Genomic DNA, 5,740 nt, shown 5'->3' with positions numbered 1-5,740 from the left:
GAGCACCTGGCGAGTGTTGAACAATAAGGCATTTTCATATTTATTTTAATCCATAAAAATAACGCAATAAAAATGAGAGTGAAGTCATGAATAAAAAGACAGAAACAATTCATGACAAATATTAACATGATGATAAGACAAATTATAGAGCCGAAACATATGTGAAACATTGTTTTACATAACTGAAGCATCACAAACATGATCATAAATATAAAAGATGTGTTCTCAAATATCAAGATCATGATGATCACAAAATTAAAAGGAACCAGAAAAACAGTACTAGCATAATCATCCAAATCAACCAAACAGAGCATTGCTGAATATGAAAGCAGTATTGCCTAGGAACACCATGATATTGATAATGAAACTCAGAAAAGGGTGAAGGAGATTATACCCTGCGGCAGAGCCGCTCGCACCAGGAAAGGCCATGGTGGTGCTTTGTTGTTGTAGTCATCCCGCTCGATGCAGTGCAGAAAAGGACGCCGTGAAGAGGCGGCAGAGCCGCTCGCACCAGGAAAGGCCATGGTGGTGCTTTGTTGTTGTAGTCGTCCCGCTCGATGCAGTGCAGAAAAGGACGCCGTGAAGAGGCACCGCTACAGGTTCACCAGCGAGTAGTCGTGCCACCACCGACACTCCCCAAAAACGTAATCGCCCGTCTTCACCCGAGCAGGTGAAGCCCACGATGGAGACGCGTTCCGGAGGCCTACTCTTCCATCTCTAGTGCTCGCCGGAGGTGGAACGGGAAGAACTTGCGCTGCTGGAAAGTGATGTACTTCGCCAAGAGAGCTTAACCGAGAAGGGAGGATTTGTTTTATAGGCAGAGGCCAGAAGACGAGAAGCCGGCGGCACCGAGGGGTCACACCTCCCTTCTGCGGTGGGAGAGACGGAGACGGAGAGCCAGAAGTCACGGGAGTTAACAGAAACTCCTCCAATCAATTTGTCACAGGAAACTGAGTGTCAAAAATAAAGGCCTCGCCCGCCCGTCCGCTCGCCGCCGCCTGCCACGCCCACGGGCACGGGCTCGGGCCGGGCGGCGGCGGCGCGCGCGCGCGTGTGGCATCCAGGTGATTCACTTTTACTTCTCAAATAGATCGATCAATGATCAAGTATTTAAGTAGAGTCGCCTCTCGATTAAATTCTCATATGGTATAAAACCATTAATGTACATATACGGACCATAGAGTTTAATAGAGATATTAAATAAATGGGCCAAGCCCATAATATCTAACAGCGAGGTCCCCGCCGGTGCTGGCGAGCACCCCCGCACGGGCGTGCGACGCTGCGAGTACGAGACGGTGTGAGTGCGAGACGGTCACGGAAGAGATAAGGTTGGGTTCCTAGGTGCTATTGGCCCGTTCGCCTGGTTGAATTTGGCTAAAAAATACTGTTTTGGCTGAAATATTACGAGAAAAAATGATATTCTGGCTGAAAAAACAAGTTGAATAGTGCCGTTTTTTTAGGTAAACCAAACAGGGCCATTATCTGATTTATCAAACTAGTCAAATAGTTGTTATTCAGAGGTCTAACGAATAACTATTTAGTTCACCATGCATACCTATTTGGATAAAAAAAGATACCATATAGCTGCTATCTGCCAGGAACCAAACAAGGCCTAAAATAAGCGATAATGCTAACATATGGGCGTCCGTCCGTTTGGATATCGCGCACCACACTTTGCCTCGCCTGCTTCCGCCCACGCTGCTCGCTCCTGCCAGCGACGCGCGCCTCGCCTGTGACACTGCTGCCTCATGTCGCTCGCCCCGCCCGTCGTACCTCCATCCCTCGCCCCTGCCCTATCCTGCACGTGCGTTGCCTCTGCTCTCCCTATCTCTCGCTCTTTATCTCGCGTCCGTTGACATCAGAGCGCCTCCCCGGCCTCTTCCCAAACACCCAATGTCGCCGGGATGCCTCGCCGCAGCCGCCCCTACCGATGGCCGCTGGCACGTGTCGGGGCGCCTCGGGTCGTCCCCGGCCGAGCCAAGGGCACCCACGAGCGCGGCCGCACTGCCACAGGTAATTTTTTCTGTGACGGACAGAACCGTCAGGGATGATGTTCCGTGACGGTTGCCGCCAGGGAATAACTGTCAGGGAAAGTCAGTCTTTCCTGACGATTTCTGCCGTCACAGAAAACTTTCCCTGACGTTTTTACATGTGCCGTCAGGAATACCTTCCCTGTCGGTTAGTCTCCTGTCAGGGAAATTTTGAACTTTCCCTGCCAGCTTTTTAACCGTCAGGAAAGCCTATTACATTCCCTGTCAGTAGTATACCGTCAGGGAAGACTCTTTCCCCCTCAGTACTACACCGTGAGGACAGGTCTCAACCTCACTGTCTGTCTACATACCACCTAAATTATTATGCAAATTAATATCACATCAACTCAAATAGTTATTCCACCACAAGAAGGCAATAAATTTACATTCAGCAATGTCAATACAATATTTAATCATCATTAAAATATTACATCATCCTTGGATCAAGCTACATGAAGCTACTGTTACCCAAGTCATACATGAAGCTACCATCAAATAAAGTCAGGAGGAAACTTAAGTTGCAATGCTTCATTCCTAACAGGTCACGATCCTAACAAGTCCTTGACCTAAGCTACTGCTTCCTAATAGGTCCTAACAGGCCATCATATCCAGTGCCCTACAAGGAATATAGTTAATGAGTCTTCATGTTCTTTTGCTGTCGCTGAGCGATCTAGAAGCATCATATCCAGTACCCTACAAGGAATATAGTTAATGAGTCCTGATGCAACTCAAGTTGGAAGGGCAACCTTTACTAAGTTGGAGAAACCAAGCTCGATTGAATTTCCAATTTCATATGGATGCAGATAGATTAATCAAGTAGATTGTTGCCTAAGCATCAAGTTGGCAAGGAGATGATATTGAGAGGATCTGATTGTTTAAGAGGAAATCGTACATATGAAATCTACGATCAATTCAAATCACGGTTGGCATACATCAGGTGTGATTGCATACTGAAATAGAGGGGTTTCACTGCAGACACAGGATAAATGCATATCAGCTAAATGTCAACTAAGGCAGAGCAACAGGCACCATTAGCATAAGAGTAGAACACTCAGTATTTTATACAATTGAAATGTACTAAAACAATCACAGAGCTGTACTCTGTTAAGCTCCCAGCTAGATGAACACCTCCAGAAGATATCTAGCCCAAATGATTATCTCATTATCTAAAATATCTAGCAAAATCCATTAATCCAGACATAGGTAGCACTAATGTCAAATGAACAATTGAACATTAGCTTTTCCAGAAAAGAACACACCTAGGTCTGAAGCTTCGTGACGAATTCCGGATAGTCTAATGCCATGTAGCAGGGATAGCTGCAAAACAGAACAAATGGATGAAGTAGCTTCTTGTTGGATGGCACTATGCAACCAATGCATGTTTGTAATAACGCACAGCTCAGTGAGGACAAATAAACTGCACACCTGGATACACATCTATTAGAACATGCCTTTACATCAATTGTTTACTGCAGTAAAACCAGGAGTACAGATTATTTACTTCTGTTCATTGTTTTGGCACCTCAATAGGCATTCACCAGAATAAAATTATTCAAACAAAGTTTTCACCAAATATAGAAATCATGTAAATTTCTTTTCGGTTTGAAGGGTTAGGCACTTAGGCTTCTCTCTAGGAAACATGCCTTTCTTAATGATCAGGAGTTCAGGAAACACTCACGGACTAAACTTCAGATTTTACTCTGCACCTTTTCAGGCATCAAGCTGTGATAGTATCAAACAAAGTTGTCTTACCTAATCAAACTTCTACAGAGTACAAACATATAAGTGCATGGCACTATGCAGCAGCTGCATGTTCGTAATAAGGCAAAGCTTAGTGAGGACAAATAAACTGCACATCTGGATATAATCTATATTTGGACCAAGGTTAATCTTACCATTTATTTTCTTCCCCTAAGCATGTCAGATGGCATGACAACTTGAACCTTGTGAGAAATGAACTACAGGCAAAGAATAACCATCATCATGCATATACTTGGACAAAGGTTAACTGCAAAAAATTAAATGCACCTAAACCAGATCCGATGTAATTTTTGAGTGTGGTCACACAGTACAGTTAGTGCTTCACAATGTCTAGGCATTTTGCCAAATTAGCACACAGCATATATATAGCTGAATAAATTCTACAAATAGAGACAGAGTAGCTGAATACAGTATATAAAAAGAGAGGACCAATAGACATACCTTAGTGGCTTACTGGCTTTGACTTCATGCAAAATTGATGTTCTTCTTGTTCCTAGTTCCTACAGCAAGGATCGATAGGTTGTCAATACTCAATAGACAGCAGCAGTTCATAAAAAAATAGAAAATAGCAAGTTCACACTTATCTGAATGATTTCATCCACCTCTCATCCATCAGAACATACCAGCAGCTGGGAATTACGAATTTTAAAGCACAGATAAGTGGACAGGACAGCAGTACAACACAATTCATAAATAAAGCACTTGTTCATAAAGTACATAGTTCTCACAAAAGAAGAAAAACACGGCACGCAGCAGCAGTTCATAAGTTTAAGACGCACATGAATGCATCATAAAAGATAAACCATGACATATCAGCTAAAAATCAGCATATTAGCATTACAGATTCAGGCAATGAGCATATTAGCATATCAGCTAAAAATCTAAACAACACTACCATTGTAATTCTGTAACTCGGATAGATTCAGGCAATGACCTATACAAATATAGATAGATGTAGTTCAGCTAATATACAAACAGTTCAGTAGCTAATGCCTACATGGGGATTCAAGCAATCAGGTAATACATGGGGATTCAGGCATTCAGGCAATATTAGCACTTAGCAGTACCACTGTACCAGTATAGCAGGCATTCATGCAAGAGGCAACATTAGCAGACTAGCAGTACAGCAGTACAGAGGAGGCAAGCTAATACAACAGCTGAGCAGGGGACGGCAAATCCAATCATCCAAGTCCTTACCTTCATGAGCAGCTGTTCGGCCGGTGGGAGCAGGCGTCGGGCGACTAGCCGCCCAGCGGAGAGGGAAGCGACCGGCGGGAGCAGGCGCCCAGCCGCACTCGCGGGGAGGGGAGCAGACGAGCAGCTGTCATCGGGGAGGCGAGTGGCCGGCAGTAGGAGGGAGACCGGCGACCGGCGGGGAGGAGGGAGACCGGCGACCGGCGGGTAGCGCGCTCGCGGTCTTCCTTTCGCGCCGCGCCCGCTCGCCCGCGTGCGCGCCGCGGAAGCGCCGGTGCCGGGTGTCGGCGTGACACCATGGTCCTGAGGAGGAACAAGAGGGAGAAGCCGTGAGAAGAGAGGGGGGACCTCGACTCACCAGATCCATGGACGCGTGACAGCTGCGTCCTTGCCTGCGCTTGGCCATGCTCCGCCGCCAGTGCCGAGTGGAGAGAGAGAAAGGAAAGGGGAACGGGGAGAAGACTCAGGCCCTGTTTGGTTGGGCTTTTGACTTTGGCTTTTGGCCTCAAAAGCCAAAAGCTCAACTAAATGGACTGTTTTTGGAGGGTGCTTTTTTAGAAGCAGCTGTTTTTCTGTAGTTCATTTTTGAAAGCTGGTTTGACCCTGCTTTTGGCTTTTGGCTTTCTGCTTTTCGAAATTGGTAAAATAAAAAACTCTTCCATAGTTGTTTTAAGAGAGATAAAGATAAAAGGTATATTTTATACTTGTTTAACCAAACAGCTTTTAGCTTTTCTACAGCTCACAGCCCACAGCAG

At 45.5% G+C, this 5,740-nt stretch overlaps 1 long non-coding RNA gene across 2 annotated transcripts; it reads right to left on the bottom strand.

Annotated features, from left to right (window-relative positions):
- Positions 1-2,384: 2,384 nt before the first annotated feature.
- Positions 2,385-5,458, bottom strand: LOC136453704 (uncharacterized). 2 transcript variants are annotated; one of them, XR_010759062.1, is made up of 6 exons: positions 5,378-5,458; positions 4,989-5,288; positions 4,233-4,420; positions 3,926-3,988; positions 3,290-3,347; positions 2,385-2,723 (listed from the first exon to the last, which is right to left on the bottom strand). It is a non-coding gene; the product is annotated as an uncharacterized lncRNA (long non-coding RNA). The 2 variants fall into 2 exon arrangements; XR_010759061.1 differs by having other exon boundaries at positions 4,989-5,446.
- Positions 5,459-5,740: the final 282 nt, after the last annotated feature.

The sequence above is a fragment of the Miscanthus floridulus genome, chromosome 5 (assembly GCF_019320115.1).
Source record: "Miscanthus floridulus cultivar M001 chromosome 5, ASM1932011v1, whole genome shotgun sequence".
Lineage (NCBI taxonomy): Eukaryota > Viridiplantae > Streptophyta > Magnoliopsida > Poales > Poaceae > Miscanthus > Miscanthus floridulus.
The sequence above is the reverse complement of the archived record's forward strand: the minus strand, read 5'-3'. Positions and strand labels throughout refer to the sequence as shown.